The sequence below is a fragment of the Sesamum indicum genome, linkage group LG12, assembly GCF_026168435.1.
Source record: "Sesamum indicum cultivar Baizhima isolate 11 linkage group LG12, ASM2616843v1, whole genome shotgun sequence".
NCBI classification, from domain to species: Eukaryota; Viridiplantae; Streptophyta; class Magnoliopsida; order Lamiales; family Pedaliaceae; genus Sesamum; species Sesamum indicum.
Genome location: NC_142668.1, coordinates 5397219 through 5419741, shown reverse-complemented (window position 1 = coordinate 5419741; position 22523 = coordinate 5397219). Strand labels below are relative to the sequence as shown.

At 31.4% G+C, this 22523-nt stretch overlaps 1 long non-coding RNA gene across 25 annotated transcripts; it reads right to left on the bottom strand.

The window, feature by feature from the left end:
* Window positions 1-5848: 5848 nt before the first annotated feature.
* On the bottom strand, window positions 5849-18237 carry LOC105178731 (histone acetyltransferase HAC1). 25 transcript variants are annotated; one of them, XR_016063124.1, is made up of 10 exons: window positions 17737-18237; window positions 16407-16492; window positions 15688-15818; window positions 13535-13771; window positions 13344-13463; window positions 12027-12448; window positions 11656-11828; window positions 11400-11505; window positions 6139-10202; window positions 5849-5975 (listed from the first exon to the last, which is right to left on the bottom strand). It is a non-coding gene; the product is annotated as a histone acetyltransferase HAC1 (long non-coding RNA). The 25 variants fall into 25 exon arrangements; XR_016063127.1 differs by having other exon boundaries at window positions 5849-6427; window positions 6592-10202; XR_016063121.1 differs by having other exon boundaries at window positions 5849-6877; window positions 7040-10202.
* Window positions 18238-22523: the final 4286 nt, after the last annotated feature.

Here is a 22523-nt window from a genome sequence, read left to right as displayed (position 1 = left end):
ACGAGAATAATATTCTACGACTAGCAATTCATTTATTTTCAAACCGACCCATTTACTATCTATTATTTGATTGACTAAGCCTTTATATTGGAATGGGTCAAGGGTCAAATGGTTTGACACTTCCTCATGAGGGGAAGAGTTGAAAAAATTTTGAATCAGAGTTCTGGATTTTTGTTCATCCTTCGCCGTAATAATATCTCTGGGTTTGCAGCAATTTGCCAAGGCTGAAGCCATTAGCTGATGCGGTTGTTCACCTTTTTTTTTTTTATTTTTAACATAACTCAATTTTTTTAACCTGATTGGTCGACTTTCACCAATTTGATCGGGCTTTAATAAATTTTAATTAGTTTATTTTATATTAAATTATATATTTAATTGATATTAATAATTACCAGTTTATAAATTTATTAAAATGATCTATTTCTAAATATTAATTTTTTATTTTTATTAATGTCTAATTTTTTATTACGAAAAGGTATAATACGATCCCAAGTATTTTTGCTGAATCAGTATATAAAATTACACATCTTAATTGAAATACTAAATAAAAATTAGATTATATGTAAATTAAAAATTATTTTGGATAAATTATTGTTTTAATAAAATTATTCTTTAGTTTTTTATTTTTATTATATATAAATTTTAATAAAAAGATAGAAGGAGCGTCAAAGTAATATTTAATTGGAATGAACAATATGATATTTTTATATTATTTTTAATTCTAGAATTAATCTTCTTATTCTTCTGAAAATTAAAATATAAAATTATTTAATTAATAAATTAATAAAATATTAATTTTTTTATCGAATCTTTATATTAAATTACATATTTATAAAATTACATTATTTGATTTTCAAACCGACCCATTTACTATCTATTATTTGATTGACTAAGCCTTTATATTGGAATGGGTCAAGGGTCAAATGGTTTGACACTTCCTCATGAGGGGAAGAGTTGAAAAAATTTTGAATCAGAGTTCTGGATTTTTGTTCATCCTTCGCCGTAATAATATCTCTGGGTTTGCAGCAATTTGCCAAGGCTGAAGCCATTAGCTGATGCGGTTGTTCACCTTTTTTTTTTTTATTTTTAACATAACTCAATTTTTTTAACCTGATTGGTCGACTTTCACCAATTTGATCGGGCTTTAATAAATTTTAATTAGTTTATTTTATATTAAATTATATATTTAATTGATATTAATAATTACCAGTTTATAAATTTATTAAAATGATCTATTTCTAAATATTAATTTTTTATTTTTATTAATGTCTAATTTTTTATTACGAAAAGGTATAATACGATCCCAAGTATTTTTGCTGAATCAGTATATAAAATTACACATCTTAATTGAAATACTAAATAAAAATTAGATTATATGTAAATTAAAAATTATTTTGGATAAATTATTGTTTTAATAAAATTATTCTTTAGTTTTTTATTTTTATTATATATAAATTTTAATAAAAAGATAGAAGGAGCGTCAAAGTAATATTTAATTGGAATGAACAATATGATATTTTTATATTATTTTTAATTCTAGAATTAATCTTCTTATTCTTCTGAAAATTAAAATATAAAATTATTTAATTAATAAATTAATAAAATATTAATTTTTTTATCGAATCTTTATATTAAATTACATATTTAATTGATATTAACGGTTATAAGGTAATAAATTAAATTAAAATTTATCTATTTTTAGAACTAAAAGATTTGATTTTTTATTTTTATTTATAACTAATTTTTTATTACTAAAAGGTAGGGATATGAATAATATTTAAAAGAATTAATAATAAGATTCCATATTTTTTTTACTTTTTTCTTTGTTGAATCTAATATAAAATTATACATCTAAGAAATACTAAATTATACATCTAACGTGTGTATAGGTCCTTCGGCCGAACAACTTATTGAGCCTTTATTATGGGCCACATCTGACGCGTACCACTTATTCAATAGATATATATCAAATTATTAATTATCAATATAATTAATACAATAGTTGGCAATTAATTTTTATAATTATATACAAGCGAGATTCGATAAATACATATTACACCTTGTGTTTGATTGAAATTTATTGATGTTTTTTGCAGGTTATATATCTTGCGTAATAAACAAAAAATATATTTGTAATTAACTTTTTAAATTGAAAAATATCTATATCTATTATTAAACAAAATGATACTTTTTGTCATACCAAAAGATAGGAGGTGTCAAAATAATATTTATAAATGAATTATATGATCCTGTATATTTTTTATTATTATTTATACTAATTTATATTTAAATTTTTTTTATTTTTTTATAGAATCTTTATATTAAACTACATATTTAATTGATATTAATAGTTACGAAGTAATTAAAATAAAAATTATTCAGTTATAGAGATAAAAGATTTAATTTTTTATTTTTATTTATAACAAAATTCTTATTACTAAAAGACAGAGGGGATGCGATGTAATATTTAAGAATAAAATCCCATATCTTTTTGACCTTTTTTTAATTGAATCTGTATATAAAATTATACATTTAACTGAAATACTAAATTATTTAATTAATATATTATAAAAATTAGATTATCATATTTGTATAAATTATTTTAAATTTATAAAATTATTTTTTAATTTTTTTATTTAAAATAAATTTCCATTACCAAAAAATAGAGTGTCAAAATATATTTATGAAAAATGAACAAAATGACCTCAATAATTTTATTATTATTATTGAACCTGTATGTAATTTACTCTTCTTAAAATTAAAATATTAAATTATTTGGTTAATATATTAATAAAATAGTTATGATAAATTTAAATCTAAAAATTACCAAGTATAAATCATGTTAAATTTTGAAAATTTACTAAAAGATAAAAAGGTGTCAAATCAATATTTATGAGAACTAATACTATAATCCCAATTTTTTTTATTACTTATAATAATTGTTATTTTTTTATGTATAAAATTACACTTCTTTATAATGAAAACTAAATTCGTTAATTTAATGTATTAGGTTATAAATTTAGATTTTATTCAAAAGAGAGAGGTGGTTTGTATAGATAGAACAATGAGTAGAAAGTGAATATTATATTTAAGATAGAAATTGAAAATTTAATAAATAAATAAACAAATGAGAAATATATTTTCTTTAAAATAAATTTATAAAAAACAAAAATAAATATTCAGTTTTGATTTAAAAGATAGATACTGAATCAATTCTGGTACTTAGATGAATATAAAAATAGTTGTTGGAGTGAAAAACTGACAATTAAAATTATACCAATCAATCTTGTCAATTTAAGACTTTTTATTTGATAATTATTAGTTAAATAGTCAATTTTAAGGATATTTGGGGATTGTGGTCCAGAAATCAAGTTGAAACTATTTATTTGTGAAAATATAATTACAGATAATACCACTTACAAATAAAAACTAAAAAATGACACCTAGATTTTAATATTAATATATTCATTCTAGTTTCATATTGAATTCATATTTTGATTATTTAACTAATCCATATTTAAGATTTTAACATTTTAACAGAAAACAAATAATTATGTTGAGAGGGCCAAAACAGAAGAAAATTCCAACTTTACATCATTCTACTATACTAAATTATTTGTTTTATCAATGCCAATACAAAATAATTAATTTGATTAGATTATTGAATTAAGATGAATTTACTTATTTTTAGTTATGCTAATCAGATGTTTTCTATAATGATCTTATTAAAAATCTACTAATAACAAAATCATTAATTGGATATATATTAGATTCTACTAAATATAAATAATAAGAACCAAAATTTACTCACCACAATAATATAAAAAGATATAATGAGTATAACATCGAGTTGCTTAAATTAAAATTAAAATTCAATTTTCAATTTATGTCTATTAAAATGTAAAGAAATAATTTAATTAAATTATCCCTGTAGCCACTTATTCATTTTTAATTTCATATTTTATGGCTATAGTTTCAATCCCTAATGTTTACAAATTCATACTTACAAATTAATTCTCTCCGTCTAATCTACGAATAAGATAAAAAAAAAATTAAATAAATAACACCTACACATCAATATTCAATAAATAAATATATATTATTCTAGTTTCGCATTAATTTATTGATTTACTAATTATTGGGTTACAACTAATGCCTAAATAATGTAACATGACCAACCAACCATTAAGAAATTATGGATAATAATTACAAATATAATTATATAGCATAAGAAATACAAAAATTACAACTTTAGTTATTTTAAATATTGTTATACATTTTGCATTAAATACTTCAATACAAAATAATTAATTTGATTAGATTATGAAATAAGATTTTAATTTTTTTTAGTTATGCTAATGAGGAAGAAATAAATAATCGTGTTGTTTTTTGTCTTAACTTTTTATAATGACTAATTAAATCCTTCATATAAATAATTTATAAGTATTAGGGACCAAAATTTATTCTATAACATAAACACTCAGCATAATAATACAAAAATATAATTTATAACATAAAATCCTTTTCTTCTCTCAACGTAAATTATTCCTATTATTCACTTGTCATAATTTTAATCTCTAATATTTACAAATTCATACAAATTTGGTATTTAAGCACCAAAATCACTACACAAAAATATAAAGTATATGATTCATAACATGTAATAAATCATAAATAATAATAAATATAATTATACATATACACTTCATATTGTTTTAATTTAACATATGATCCATAACATAAAATAAACAATAAATATAATTATATAATATAATATGCTAGACAATTTTTGTAAAAATCCTAATTAGCGACAATTAAATATATCAAAGTCACATGCTTTAATGAACACGAATATTAAACCAAAAAGATAGAAAAAAAAATATTATCAAATTAACCCATATCTTTATTAAAATAGCTAAGCAAATCAGGAAAAAATATATATATCCTTATTAGATTTGGTCTACTAAATTCTTCTGGCAGTGTGTAATTTAATTTCCACATCATTAAACTCAATTAAAAAATTTAATTCAGAACACTCCCATTGCAACAAAGCACTGTTAACCACAAACATCAACATGACAGATAAAATAAGAAATCTAATTAGTGAGAATATAATAAATGAAACAAAGATAAAGATAAATGAATTTCTGATATATAATAAATGATAAGTAATGATTAAAAAATAATTATGTAATATGATATGCATGTAAGTGTTTCTGTTAGAATCCTATTATAATATAACATCTAAATCACAATCCAACGTATGTTTCCATATAAAACAAAAGTAACATCTAAATCACAATCTGGAAACTTAGTAAACTCCACCAAAAAATATAAAACAAAGCACATAGATAGAAAACTTCAATAACAAAGCATACTAAGTGCTCTTATTATACTATATTATATTATATCATACTATAACAAAAGTATGAACCCTACCTATGTTTATTTCAATTAGAAATAGACAGTTATACCCTTTACGGACTCCAACCAAGTGCTATTTATAATATTATTATATATTATTATTATGCTTTGCTACAATAAAACTGTAAACTCCACCTACGTTTTATTTCAATGAGGAAAAGACATTAATACCTATAAGACTAACAATAAATGAGAATGTGTGATGTCGGAGTAAACATGAAAAGACTTATACTAATCCAATTTTGCCTCACCTCGTTACCTGGCACTCCTTACTTCAACATCTGTTGTTGCTTCACCCCTTCCTGCCAATTCTTACATGTAGGAGGGTTGTAACCGCTAAGAGGAACTTACTTCAACCTGAGTCCAATCACGCAAGACATCTCTACCACACAAACAGATTACATTGTTGGGGGGGGGGGGGGGGTGGAGGAGAAGGACAATATACACTTTTTTGTAACTACATAAGGATCATCTCATGTTCTAGCTAGGACTCTTTTGGGAACTAACTCACATCTTACAAGGTTAGTTACTATGTATCCTGCACCAAAAAGCTGAAGAATAGAGCAACAACACAGTTTCAGCAAGGTGACAGAAAAGAAATATTATTCCTAAATAGATAAAATTAGAGCAGCAAAAACATAGAAGAAATACACTCCAATCCGTCCGAAAACCAAGAAAATAAAAGAGGGGAGGAATGATAAAGCTTCACAATACCTCAGTAACAATGTGCCACTTGTTGAGCTACTTAAATTCAACCAAGTCCTTTGACAAAGCTTGGTTCTTGACCCTCCGGCTCTTGAGCACTGCAACGTCGAAATCCCCTTCCTCTATTGCAAGACATCTCTACCACACAAACAGATTACATTGTAGAGGGGGGGGGGGGGAGGACAATATACACTTTTTTGTAACTACATAAGGATCATCTCATGTTCTAGCTAGGACTCTTTTGGGAACGAACTCACCATCTTACAAGGTTAGTTACTATATATCCTGCACCAAAAAGCTGAAGAATAGAGAGCAACAACACAGTTTCAGCAAGGTGACAGAACAGAAATATTATTCCTAAATAGATAAAATTAGAGCAGCAAAAACATAGAAGAAATACACTCCAATCCATCCGAAAACCAAGAAAATAAAAGAGGGAGGAATGATAACGCTTCACAATACCTCAGTAACAATGTGCCACTTGTTGAGCTACTTAAATTCAACCAAGTCCTTTGGCAAAGCATAGTTCTTGACCCTCCGGCTTTTGAGCACTGCAACGTCAAAATCCCCTTCCTCTATTGCAAGACATCTCTACCACTCAAACAGATTACATTGGGGGGGGGGGGGGGAGGACTATATACACTTTTTTGTAACTACATAAGGATCATGTCATGTTCCAGCTAGGACTCTTTTGGGAACTAACTCACCATCTTACCAGGTTAGTTACTATGTATCCTGCACCAAAAAGCTGAAGAATAGAGAGCAACAACAGTTTCAGCAAGGTGACAGAACAGAAATATTATTCCTAAATAGATAAAATTAGAGCAGCAAAAACATAGAAGAAATACACTCCAATCCGTCCGAAAACCAAGAAAATAAAAGAGGGAGGAATGATAACGCTTCACAATACCTCAGTAACAATGTGCCACTTGTTGAGCTACTTAAATTCAACCAAGCCCTTTGACAAAGCTTGGTTCTTGACCCTCCGGCTCTTGAGCACTGCGACGTCAAAATCCCCTTCCTCTATTGCAAGACATCTCTACCACACAAACAGATTACATTGCAGCCCTTTGAAAGAGGAAGATTCCCGACCTGACTGAAGGGTAGGCGGGTAGAAGAGCAAGCTGAGTTTCCAGACTCTTGGACTACACTAGGCCCTCCAATCCAAGAGTTCAAGTGAAGTTTCTGATAAACTTGTCGATCGGATCATTCGACGAAGGCAGTACTCTTCTAGTCTAGGAGGAAGAGAATCTAACAAGAAAGGTTACAGGTTTTATGTGCGAACATTCCATGCTCAATATGCCGAGTCCAATGTCAAACCGAGATTCAACCTTCACTGGACCACTAAAAGCCTTTCCTCCACCACCAGCGACTACTAAGGTGGGGGGGGGGGGGGGGGAAGGACTATATACACTTTTTTGTAACTACATAAGGATCATCTCATGTTCTAGCTAGGACTCTTTTGGGAACTAACTCACCATCTTACAAGGTTAGTTACTATGTATCCTGCACCAAAAAGCTGAAGAATAGAGAGCAACAACAGTTTCAGCAAGGTGACAGAACAGAAATATTATTCCTAAATAGATAAAATTAGAGCAGCAAAAACATAGAAGAAATACACTCCAATCCGTCTGAAAACCAAGAAAATAAAAGAGGGAGGAATGATAACGCTTCACAATACCTCAGTAACAATGTGCCACTTGCTGAGCTACTTAAATTCAACCAAGTCCTTTGGCAAAGCATAGTTCTTGACCCTCCGGCTCTTGAGCACTGCAACGTCAAAATCCCCTTCCTCTATTGCAAGACATCTCTACCACACAAACAGATTACATTGTAGGGGGGGGGGGGGGGGGGAGGACTACATACACGTTTTTGTAACTACATAAGGATCATCTCATGTTCCAGCTAGGACTCTTTTGGGAACTAACTCACCATCTTACCAGGTTAGTTACTATGTATCCTGCACCAAAAAGCTGAAGAATAGAGAGCAACAACAGTTTCAGCAAGGTGACAGAACAGAAATATTATTCCTAAATAGATAAAATTAGAGCAGCAAAAACATAGAAGAAATACACTCCAATCCGTCCGAAAACCAAGAAAATAAAAGAGGGAGGAATGATAACGCTTCACAATACCTCAGTAATAATGTGCCACTTGTTGAGCTACTTAAATTCAACCAAGTCCTTTGACAAAGCTTGGTTCTTGACCCTCCGGCTCTTGAGCACTGCGACGTCAAAATCCCCTTCCTCTATTGCAAGACATCTCTACCACACAAACAGATTACATTGCAGCCCTTTGAAAGAGGAAGATTCCCGACCTGACTGAAGGGGAGGCGGGTAGAAGAGCAAGCTGAGTTTCCAGACTCTTGGACTACACTAGGCCCTCCAATCCAAGAGTTCAAGTGAAGTTTCTGATAAACTTGTCGATCTGATCATTCGACGAAGGCAGTACTCTTCTAGTCTAGGAGGAAGAGAATCTAACAAGAAAGGTTACAGGTTTTATGTGCGAACATTCCATGCTCAATATGCCGAGTCCAATGTCAAACCGAGATTCAACCTTCACTGGACCACTAAAAGCCTTTCCTCCACCACCAGCGACTACTAAGGTTGGGGGGGGGGGGGGGAGAAGGACTATATACACTTTTTTGTAACTACATAAGGATCATCTCATGTTCTAGCTAGGACTCTTTTGGGAACTAACTCACCATCTTACAAGGTTAGTTACTATGTATCCTGCACCAAAAAGCTGAAGAATAGAGAGCAACAACAGTTTCAGCAAGGTGACAGAACAGAAATATTATTCCTAAATAGATAAAATTAGAGCAGCAAAAACATAGAAGAAATACACTCCAATCCGTCCGAAAACCAAGAAAATAAAAGAGGGAGGAATGATAACGCTTCACAATACCTCAGTAACAATGTGCCACTTGTTGAGCTACTTAAATTCAACCAAGTCCTTTGACAAAGCTTGGTTCTTGACCCTCCGGCTCTTGAGCACTGCAACGTCAAAATCCCCTTCCTCTATTGCAAGACATCTCTACCACACAAACAGATTACATTGTAGAGGGGGGGGGGGGGGGGGAGAAGGACTATATACACTTTTTTGTAACTACATAAGGATCATCTCATGTTCTAGCTAGGACTCTTTTGGGAACTAACTCACCATCTTACAAGGTTAGTTACTATGTATCCTGCACCAAAAAGCTGAAGAATAGAGAGCAACAACACAGTTTCAGCAAGGTGACAGAACAGAAATATTATTCCTAAATAGATAAATTAGAGCAGCAAAAACATAGAAGAAATACACTCCAATCCGTCCGAAAACCAAGAAAATAAAAGAGGGAGGAATGATAAAGCTTCACAATACCTCAGTAACAATGTGCCACTTGTTGAGCTACTTAAATTCAACCAAGTCCTTTGACAAAGCTTGGTTCTTGACCCTCTGGCTCTTGAGCACTGCAACGTCAAAATCCCCTTCCTCTATTGCAAGACATCTCTACCACACAAACAGATTACATTGTAGAGGGGGGGGGGGGGGGGGGGAGAAGGACAATATACACTTTTTTGTAACTACATAAGGATCATCTCATGTTCTAGCTGGGACTCTTTTGGGAACTAACTCACCATCTTACAAGGTTAGTTACTATGTATCCTGCACCAAAAAGCTGAAGAATAGAGAGCAACAACACAGTTTCAGCAAGGTGACAGAACAGAAATATTATTCCTAAATAGATAAAATTAGAGCAGCAAAAACATGAAGAAATACACTCCAATCAGTCCGGAAACCAAGAAAATAAAAGAGGGAGGAATGATAACGCTTCACAATACCTCAGTAACAATGTGCCACTTGTTGAGCTACTTAAATTCAACCAAGTCCTTTGGCAAAGCTTGGTTCTTGACCCTCCGGCTCTTGAGCACTGCAACATCAAAATCACCTTCCTCTATTGCAAGCATTAACTTCCTCCAACTTCTCTGATCTCATCCACAACATCCTTAAATATCTGCACTTCGTTTTCTACATGTTCACATATCCTCATATTCGCATCAACCAAATTCTCGAGACCAAACCATTTGCTGGAAACCAAGGAACATCATTTATAAGACTCACACATACATCACATAATTTCACACAAAAGTTGCAAAACCACCCATATAAACCCATTCTCAATGTCAACAACACATTAGCGTGACAATCATTTCAACAAACATTCATAAATCACCATAAAACTGCAAATTTAACAGGTGCTAAACCCCTTATTACATGACATTCAAAGAAAATTCTAAAGAGTGAAGCCCACAGAATCTATCTCCTCTGCATAGGGAGTTGTAGAAGGGCCCTCACTACTACTAACTACACAAAGAAAGAAACTGATTTTCTATGCACACATGTCCCCTAGCCTTTTTTCCCTGCTTCCACTCTAGCAAAATTTTTCAAGCAACAAGTTACCTTTAAATAGTAATAAAGCTGCAGCCAGGAAAAGTGTAAAAAATAATAAGATAGCAGAAAGTAGTTGAACATAACGATTATGGTCAGCCGTTGCAAACTAACCTTACTTAACATCACATTATATGCCAAAAGGGGGATAGTTGAAGGCACTGTTTAGCACTTGTCTTTTCATTCTTACCAGCCGTAATTATATTAGAAGCAAGAAGAAATCTAGATAAACAAAAAGAAGATCCAATGTGGTAGAATTTTATAGTTATAAAGTATCAATAAACTAAGGGAATATCATAATTCATAATTGATCAAAATGTAAAACACCAACCCATTTGAGCACAATGTTAATCATGCTACAGCTATTTCTAATTGTTTGACAAGCAGTCATTCCAAACTTTGCACCTTCAATTCTCTCCCCTAATTCCCCTTTCTCGAATTGAAGAACCAGCTCAGTGGCAAAAGAACATTAATTGCGAGCAACTTATAATGGTGAACAAGCAATGCAAGAAAAAAGTTTTCTCAAGGATACATGAAATAATATCACATGGCATATGTCAACCAACTTATTCCACTTCCTGTCAATTATTGTTTATTACACTTATAAGCACTACTCTTTCTTCAAGTACCTCTGTCTCCAACCATGAAGAGAGAGAAGGTTGGTTAAGAAAGAAGAAACGAGGGTTAAAGCAACAAAATCCCAACATCCTTCTATTCTTTCCTTCCTTCTTTTGGCTATCCAAAATGTCTACTCCAATAACATGAAAGCTTGATAGCACCACTAAATTACCAAAACCAGAAATAGAATAGTATTTAGGAAAATGAAATACACAAACCCAACAATTTCCAGAGACGATCGGAATGCAGCAATGCGTGCGCACATGCATGCTGTAAGTGTACCATGACAGAGTCTTCCTTCCTGGGTGATATTGTTTCACCAAGCTATATAAACAAAGTAAGGTTGCACTCAAAATTGTGATATGGCAGGGCAATAACAACAACATCAAAATTGACACATACAAAAATAAAATTATCCCTGCTTACAGCACTGAAAGGGCCAAACAAACTTTGCGAATTTAACCATGAAATTACCACAGTTTGGCCAGATGCCTCCAGAGCTTTTTTCGTGATCATCTTCTTCATAGTTCCCTTCTTATGCTGTTTTCTCCTATCCTCTTGTTGTTGTAGTTGATAGATCATGTCCTCTGGAGCACCAAGCCAAGAATCCCAATCAAAGTATGGCAACCACGCTGCATCTACCTTTGCTTTGCATTCACGGGTAGACACAAATAAATTATCATAGCGATGTCAAGTACAATATTTTTCTTTGCAGCTTTTCTTAGCATGGACAAGCACTTGAAACCAAAGCAATAATTCAAATAAAATAGTGGGACATACTCACAACTCATAATTAACAGTATAATAATCAAACCACCACCAAACTTACCACTCCCTAAGTTTACCTGATTTTGGTGTCTTTTGAATTTCTGCTTGCAATACAAAATGCAATCTTCTCCTTTCAACGGAGGGCAAGCCCATGACAACAGCTACTGAAACTTCACTTTTTGCAGTATTCTAAGTGTCGAATCTGAATATATAAGAATATTATGGGTACTTGCACCAGAAATTGCAACTACAATATCTTGCCACAACAGAGAAGATAGCAATAGCAAAAGGGCAGTGGTTCCAGAAACTTGACAAAATTCATGGTGCACGAATGTTTGCAGAGGTTCTCCAGTCACTGCTTTGACCTCTGGCCTGAAATACTTAACTGAATCCACGTAAGATCAGCGATGATCAACTGCTGACAATCAGATCCATTCTCAAGCGCACATTCCAAATAGGCACACTTCAACACCTTCAATTTTCTGAAATATGGTATCACCTAGAAGATAGAAACCATTTGCACTATTACATAAAGTAGATTTCCTTTGTTAAACACAAGGTATCTAAGGAGGCATTTTAAGGAACAAATCTCCAGTAATCTATTTTTTGTTTTGGTTACCCAATCTTGTGCAAACCTTCACCCCCACGATAAATAACAACGTAAAACGACAAGACTAACTACTAATAATTAGAGGTCAAATTGGAAACCTAATAAAGTTCAACTCAGTTAGTATTAGTATGTGAATGTAGAACTTCATCAGGTTGCTCAGTCCCATGGCAGACTTCGCCTCAGAAACTATATTGAATGACAGTTGAGATTGACCAAATGTATCATTTTTTAAGAAAACCTGGTTTTGACAATGGACAATAAGATTTTGCTTCAAATATGGGGGATCGTGGCGATATCAGAGGAAGAGGTCTCTAGCATATAAAATTGTAAATAATTAACTAAATTTCTAACTGTATGAATGTGGAAAAAGTGAGCAGTATCACCGGCCTCAGCTGCACGGATTTTATATGGTAGAGACAAATAATCCTCCAAATCTAACTCATCACTTAAACTCATTTTAGCAGTACAAACCTACAAACAAGGCCCATTCTCTATCAACTATAAGAACATAAAGAAACTACAGTTTACGGTGATAGAGAAGTTCAGGCATCTATGTCAATCTTGATGTAGAATAACTTTTTTTCCATGGTTGCATTAACTCTTTTCTCCTTCACTAAGGAGGATTGTCCCTTTCTTCTTAGCCTCTTTCGCAGTTTCTCATCTTTTAAAGGTTAACTGGGTTAAGACTTTTTTTTGTGAGTGAGATGTGAGGACAGTTTAATATAAATGCAGTTTACTTTAAGAACCAGCAAATGTCAAATAGTAAATGATCTTCGAGATTCACCTTCAAAGCGAACTCAATATTACGATCAAGTCTTCCCAGACATAGGAGGGCAGGGTCCAAAGTGTCAGCTCGGTTAGTTGCCATGATAATCTTCATATTAACTGTATGGTATCCATCCATCTGTAAAGACAAAGTACATTATAACGTAGAATGTTAATGGTATAGGATGAGACATGGATACTTTGAATAACCACTCTTTCAGTCACGCAGGCAATACTCGACATGTTGGCCTGAAGGTATACACACGACTGAGCGCACAGGCATATGTTTCAACCTGCAGTTGTCCTGATACAATCAAAAATGCTTGCCTTGCCTGCCGAAAGAGTCTTCAGCACAATCAATTTTTCCATCCTTCTTAGGAATGCCACCACCAAACATCTCTTAGCCAAATTGTATATTTCATGTAGCTTTGAGAGGTTATATTTACCCTGTGTTGATATGGTCATCTAAGAGGAATAATACATAAAATAAAAGACAATTATGATAATATAGCATTTAAACATTTTTAGAATAATTATTGTCACTTATATTGGTAAAATAACATCACGGTCAGAATCTATCACCTCCCAACCAACCAAAAATAGTAGTCAGATAAAGTCTAAATAAAGGCTTTTACACGGGATTTTCAGATAGCCATAAAAGAATGTGACAATTTTTAGATATAAACAAAAAATAGAAGGAAAGGACTGTTGCAATTTTTTGAAGTTATTGCCTCCCACACAACGAAATACTATTATCCGCTATTATAAATATGTAAAGCTAAGCTTATCAAACTCCCCAAACTTAAACAATTATTGTCCTCAAGCAAAAGTCCGACATTGCAAAAAACATGTTATAAACATTGTGCTAATATTCCATAACAACAAATGTAACCTATAACCTATATGCACATAATCTCAAAACACAAATGTCGCAATACGTTATGCAAGCGCTAACTTATCATAATGAGGGTAAAAGGCCAATCACATCACAACACTTTGTCTCGCCATGTAGAGAGTAGAACAATCAAGCTTCCACAAAATCATAGGTTTCTAAATGTCACCATACTCGTCACTTCAACACAATACCCTTTATCTCCTTATTTCTGCCTAAGTTGGGACAACTTTTGTTCTTTTTTTTCTTTGGCCACTAATGATTTTTTTCCCTTTTTTCTTCCCCATTTGTTGCCACGGATTTTATTTTCTTTCTTTTTTCTTTGTTTTTGCCCGTGACTTACGTTCTTTAGGCCGTATTTCGGTCTTTTGACGCGAATGACAACACTTGTGGTGAAGGCACCCGGTTACTCAACCAAAAAACGTCGTATTTCGGTCTTTTTACGCGAATGACAACACTTGTGGTGAAGGCACCCGGTTACTCAACCAAAAAACGTTTTACCTAAAGTGCTTTGCATACTCATGGCTCTAGTCACCGTTTTACGTGAATAACAACATTTGTGATGAAGTTACCCAGTTACTAAGTGACCTAAACCAGCGGAGTAGATGTAGTCTTCCTTTTTCTTGCTATTCTTTCTTCCTTTTTTTTTTTTCATGGTAAGGGGAAGGGCCTTTGAATTTTTCAAAATGATGCATGTCCCATGTTAAGCTTATAAGGATCAATCGGGTGGCGTTTTGGCAAACAAATATGATTTCACAAGAACTCCTATGATTGAGTGGAAAGCACAGACATTCCAACTCTATTTCAAAGCAATTCAAAATGCATGAAATTAGGCCTCAACTACTCCACATTTACTCAGAGCAACAATCACATAACGCAAGTGCACATTCATGTCTAAATCTTATGCTTCCTAACTCACATTTATTTGTCAAATTACCAACTATCATTCTCGATAAACTCGAAAAAAAAAAGTAGTAGTTTGATAATATAACAGAAAAGACAAATGAAAACTTAAAAAGGTGGAATTCTTTACAGTTGAAATAGTTTGTTGGGTCCTTCAAATGAAAATTGGATGAGTACTTCCATGTTATTTTAATTGAACCAAGAGTCTGACCCCAAAATGTTAAATAAACATATTGACATTCCGACAATCAAACATGTCTCACAAAACTTGATATACCATAAAGGGCAAGACGTATTGTTTACTTGGATGAGATTACACTAAAGTACATATAAATAAAAAAGGATAAAAAACAACCACAATAGTAAATCAACTGGAAAACCACTGAAAAACCATCCAGGAATATTTTTCAAAAGAACAAACTTGCTAAATCTAAAGAAAAGTACATTTGCACTATGGTGCAAATGATGAATATCAAGATATCAAGATTTCAAGATAACAATACACGCACATAAAAGGAAACATGTCTAATGAATAAAATGAAAAGTGGAAGCCAAGAAAACTTTTTACCACCATTATCACTTTGCAAAGACTTTTTACTTTCTTTAATCATCATCTGCTTCATTGTTTTCAAAGCCCCAGCCACCAACACAGCTGTAGTATTCCTCCTTGTTGCCACCTCATACACATTCCCTTGGTAGCTATCATGCATGAAGACAAATAGATAAGTTTGGAATTCCTCAACCTAAACTCCTACATGTTCATAAGAGAAATTATTGCATTGTGTGTCATTCAGTCATTGGGGAATTTGAATAAATAAATCACAAACAGGGTTTACTTCTAAAGCTTTGATGATTCCCTCAAGCTCTATCAAATAGCAGTTATCATAATAAACCATAGCAGTCTAGCAAATATAACTTGTAGAAAGCAACAATTAAGGCAAAGAAGAAACAAGATTGTTGATATGAAAAAAGAAGTGCACCTGAGACAATGATGTGGCCACACAACTAGAAGACAATTAATAATATCATATACAATATGTTGTACTTGATTTTAGCTAAAAAAAAGAGGTCTCTAATTACTCTTAATTCAATGTGCAACGTGGATAACGCTATATAACTAGTGAAGGTGAAAAAGAAAGAGGACAAAGAAAGCAAAAGAACTAAGATTATCAATATAAATTATAGCAGCAATCAAATGCAACAAAGAAATACTGAATAGGGCATGATGAGCCGAGCGGGCCCAAGCAAGGATGGTCATAAGAGAAGTGAGAAAGAAAAATATCTTACCCCTCCATTTGATAACAATTGATGATGCAGAAATATTGAAGATTGTGGTTTTTTCCCTTTGTTGAAATAGCTTTTCCCAACATAATCTGTAAGTTGGAAGATGAAATGAGACATATAATGTGTTTAGAACTACCACTTTTTTAGAAAATATTGTAAAACAAGCAATGGAACATATGTAAGGAAACAGGAAACAACGGGCAGAAAGGCTCAGTCAAACTAAAAGAAGAAAAAGAATATCTAACTGCAACTAGTAGAGCTAAGCTCAATCTTGATATCCTCAAAATAAATTGTAAAGGGTCAGTGGGAAAGCCTTATAATTGCAGGATCTTAGATTTCAGTACAGTTTAAAGACTAATTCATAGATCAAGTCTTAATAATGAGAATAAAAACCATGAAAATTTAAACAAAGACAAAAATAGACCTTAAGGTCTCATTTTGAGCAACAATTGATTTCATTCTTCCACTATTTAAAAATTTCTTTCAGAAACTACCATCAGCCATTTCATTTAAATAATAATAATAGTACTAGTTCTTTGTGTCAGCAAAACATGAGTGATGAGATAACTAAAGCAAGAAAAAATACAGATGATAATCGACTTTTTTCATAAAGAATCAAACAGGAAGTAAAAATGAGGTGTGGGGAGTTTATCAAGTCCAACATTTCAGAAAGCAAAATAAGATGATAACATTTGATAAGGAAGTCTTCGGATTAGATAACAAATAAACTCAAAAAAAAAAAACAATAGCGATCAATGGAGGAATAGAGTAATAGATACAGTTAGTGATCATCAGCACAAACAAACTATTGGTTGATTAGTTATGGCAATAAGAATGCAGAAACAAAAGAAACAAAGAAACCGCCTGACATACAATATTTGAAATGCAGAACTCGCTCCTAGGTGAAAATCCTAAACTAACTATCAAAAGATGGAGCAGAAATGTACAACAACAGTTTTAGACTTGCATTCCTCGTCCTTTCATGTGGAACATATGACTTCATTGGTTAAAAAGATAAGTAAATTAATAGCTCGAAGCCTTAACCATCTATCCTTCAATAACTTAGAAAACTATCATATAACTAAGAACAACAAGAATCCTTGTGGACACACCACACCCAAAAGTGATAGTTTCTTAAACAAGGCATTCGTACTTGTTATGATGATAGCCGTACTTTACAAGAAATTGCAAAATAGATGAGGTCAAACTTACCCAAGCAATTATATCATGAAGTCACCACTAATACCCACGTAGAAAGTATGATTCACATAGCATAATCTCCAACAACGACCCAAAAGTACATCAAACGAAGAATGGTTTTGAGGATTTTTACCTGTGGGTTTTTTCTTTTTCCGATTTTTCTATGTTGCACCCAACCTCCACGGGTGCTTCTCCTGTGGGCGTTGCCTTAGCATAGGGGCACCATCAAGCCCCATCACGTTCTCCGCCTTAAGTCGGCCATCATCGGCACACTGCACCACTAACTCCACCGTAGCTCATTCGCTGAAGCTACGTGTGCGGATTTTCTTGGTTTCATTCCTTTATTTCTTTTCTTTCTAATTTCGCCGAGTCTTTGTGTGCACAAAGCGAGGACCTCCAACATTTCTCTCGGGCTACCTTGATGTGTAGCTCCGACACTTCTCGGTGGTTTTTCTTTCGTACATCTTGAGGTTTTTTACAGGAATAGAGAGGGTTTGATGGTGGGTTTGTGAGCGATAATTTTGAGGGTTTCTACAAAAGATCGGAGAGTAGATTTGAGGGTTTCTTGAATCTGGAAAGAGAAACATATGAGGGTTTGATGGTGTGTTTCTGCAAAGTAGACTAAAGATGGGAGGTAGGGAGGGAACGGGTATTTTTTTATTTTGCAAAAGTACTCTTATAATTTTTTTATTATTTTTCAGTTACAACTTTTATTATGAATTAATTAAAATTTTATGTTTTAAATGTCCGTTTGATCTTGAGATTAAGGTTAAGGCAGTGTTTTCAAAAACTTCTATTTTTACATAAATAATTTTTGTAGAAAAAGTTAAAAAATGTAGCAGAATTAAAAATGGGTTGTGTTTGTAAAAAATAAAAATAAAAAAGCAAACAAAAGTTAAAGTGGATAATATTTGGAGAAGTGATTTTTGTATAGAAAGTTGAAATTTGTAGCAGAATCAAAAGTGGGTATTGTTTGTAAAGAAAAAGTAAAAAGCATAATTAAATTGGATAGTGTTTGGAGAAAAATCACTTCTGAAATAAATTTAATCGATTAAAGACCGTTTTGTCCATATAAAAAATATATATTTTTTTGCTTATCATTTCACTTGTTGTTTGTCAATAATAATTATTTTTTCAAAACATAATAAATCCAATATCAACTTTAAATATACATTTTCAAAAATAAATTTAAAAAGATAAACTTGAATAAAGATTATTATAATAAGGGTACGGTAGTGAAAAAAAAGTTAGATTTGTTTACAAAAAAGCCAAATCAGCTGGAAGCACACTTCAAGGTGGTTATAACTTTTCGCCTAAAAACACTTTTCTTAGTCATTTTAGAAGTAAAAGTTGACATCTCAAACACTTCAAACGTGTAATTTCATTTAATTCCTTCATTAAGGTTACAATTGATGTTAATTTTGGAATTCAATTACAATCTGCATTTGTATAATTAATTTAGAATCCAAGTGTTATAATAATTCTTTCTAAAATTAATTCTCTCATAATTAATTATCTTATAAACAATTATGTAACCAACAGGCCAAACTGTGTGTCCAATTTTTTAATGTAAAATGGCAATCATAAATAAATAATCTTGCATACTATTCCATTTCTACAATTAGAATTAATTGGAGTAGCAATTTTGTGGGGTAATAATTCAATAGAATGCAATATTATTGAGTTTCTTGAATATTTTGAATAAACAATAAATCAAGAAAAACTAAATAGATTTTCATATGGTAATAAACATAAGCTATCGAGAATAGAGAATATAAAAAAGATATCAAACATGCTTGGGAGAATTATGATTCCGATCCCTATACTTAACCATTTATTCAATTTTGGTCTCTAAACTTTTGAGCTTGACAATATTAGTTTTCAAACTGACCCTTTTTTGTCAATTTTGGTCCCTTTGATTAAATTTTCTGTTAGAATTGACAGAGCAACATCAGAGGGAAGAAAACCTCCTTTTTTCCTACCTTGGAGCTTGGATGCTTCATGAAATTGGTTATAAATTTCCACCATTTTTGTTCAAGCTTTACTAGAGAGGGAGAAATGAAATTCATTTCCAAAACTCCTCAAATGCTTCTGCAATTGTGGATTTAAACTTTCATTTTTAACACCAGGGACATTTTGCAATCCGAGTAGAAAAATTCATGCTTGTCCAAATTATAATTAGGGTTTGAGGGTTCTACAATTTGGGCCTAAAAACTCAAGAACTTCAAATAAATTTTGAAGAAAAATGAGAAAGGTTGGTTTAATTTAGTGAATAATAAAAAATTATTAGTAAATTTAATAAAATCGAGTGGAAATCGAGCTAGGGTTCCTTCGGGAAAGAAATGGCAGTTGGAAAAAATGAGAGATTGAAGCACAAAAAAATGGTATATTGTCAATCCTGATAATTTGAGAAACAAAACTAAATACATGGTTAAGTTTAGGGACCAAAATCGTGATTCTCCCTATTTTTTCCCTATCATTTTTGCCTCACATGCACATTACATGACATTTCTCTAGCAATTTTAACTCCAAATCCAGCGGTAGGGACCAAAACTGATAAAAAATTATCAGTTTGAGGACTAAATTGTCAAGCTCGAAAATTTGGGATCAAAATTGAAAAAGTGGTTAAGTATAGGGACCAAAATCATAATTATTGTTTACCGAAAAAATCAAAATTGTTCCAACATACTTCATATGTACATTAGTACAAATGTCCTTAACGAATTCTTCATTGCAATGTTTATGAGCTGTATAGATTTTATTATTCATTTTTTTCTCTCAATTTTTCTTTTTTTTTTCATATTACTAAGTCAATTAATTTTGTGCAATTATCATGATACGTCATTTTAATTTTGATTTTCTACGAAAAGTTTGAGAAACAGATTTTTTTTTTGTAGGTGTAGTAAATTATATGTAATTTTCCAGCAAATTTATCATTTTTTTTTTCTTTTTTGGTTACTTGATAGTTGCGCATTTGCTTTTCTCTTAATAGCTATATCCATGGTACAATTTACATATATGTATTCAATTTAATACCTTAGCGTAAACCAAGTTCAAAGTGTCCACTCACATTTTTTTTTCTTTTTATAATTTCAACAACTCTTCAAGTAATCGGCATTAATAAATAACAATTAATTTTATTTAAAATACTTTCTACTACCACTTACTCCAAATTCGACTCAAACAAACTCATCTATTCTTTTACAATTAAACTATACTATTAATAAAATTTAAATAATCAATTAATATTTTTCTTTTCTTTTTTTATTAAAGATCAAAACTCTTTTAAGAAGATTTTGAGATTCAAAAATACAAAAGTTTTGTAGTGCCTTTCCTTATTTTAGAAATCAATTATGCTATTATGTTATAAGTGTAAAGTAAAAAATTATCATATTTATATAAATTATTCTAAATTTTTAAAAATTAAAAGATTGACTTTTTGTTTTTTTTATCATTAATACTAATTTAAATATATTATTTATTAACTTTTTTTTATTTTATTAATGAAATTCTAAATTATATAATTAATATATTATAAAAATAAGATTATCATACTTGCATAAATTATTTTGAATTTATAAAATTAATTATTTAATTTTTTTAATTTTATTTATAAATAAATATTTAATAACAAAAGGTAGAGGGGTGTCAAAATAGAATGAATAATAAGACCTTATTTATTTGAATCTGTATGTAATTTACTCTTTTTAAAATTATAATATTAAATTATTTGATTATTATATTGATAAGATAGTTATTTGATTATAAATTTAAAATAAAAGATTAACTTTTTTAATTTTTATTTATAGCTAAATTTTTATTACTTTCTTTCCTTCTTCTCCACTCGCCGCCCACCCCGATGGCGCAACTTCACCATTGGCCACCAGCATGACCGGTTGTTCATCACCATCTTCGTTCTTTTTCTCTTCTTTTTTTTTAAACATAACTTGATTTTTTTACCTGATTGGCCGTCTTTCACTGGTTTGATCGAGTATAAAAATCAAGATATGGTAAATAGAATCAATAAAAAGTGTAAAAACTCATAGTAGTATGCTTGTAGAGTCCTTAGGATTTGCTTAGAGAGAGAGCGAGAGAGAGAAACGTCCCGCACATGTAGATAATGAACTTATAATTATAGGGGGCGTGCCCTCGTTTGCAGGGTAGATAACCTACTCTTGTAGAAGTCTTCTTTATCGTGAGAGACCTTACGTTTATAAGGAGTACTTTTCGCTAGGGAGTCCTTCCTTGCTCATGTGGACTTCTTTGAGCTGATGTGGTTCGAGGTGGGTACTGTTACCTTGGTCGACTAGGCGCCATGTTTGGGCTACCACGTCTATAGGACCTTATAGGCAATTTGGCCGAACAACTTATTGGGCCTTAATCATGGTTTGGGCCATGAGAGGTCTTGGGCCACCATCCTCCTTCTTAGGTTGTCTAGTTAGGGCTAGACTGTCCAAGCATCCACGTCTGATGCATATCACTAATTAAATAGTATAAATAGATATTTATCAAGTTATTAATTATCAATATAACTAAATAATAATAATAATAATAATAATAATAATCAATAACACATTAGTTGGCAATTAATTTTTATAATTATATACAAGCGAGATGTGATAACATACATATTACACCTTGTGTTTGATTGAATTTTTACTGATGTGTTTTTCAGGTTATGTATCTTAAGGAATAAACACCAAGTATATTTCTATGTAACTTTTTAAATTAAAAAAATATCTATATCTATTATTATAAAAGAATATATTTTGTTGTACCAACTTTTAGATATCAAATTTATTCTCTACAGAGAAAAATATGATCAAAATAGTAATTTTAATGCCTTTTTAATAATTTCACGATTATAATTTTTTTCTCTTAACCCTAGAAATGTATGCAGTGCAAGTTTCGACCAATTTA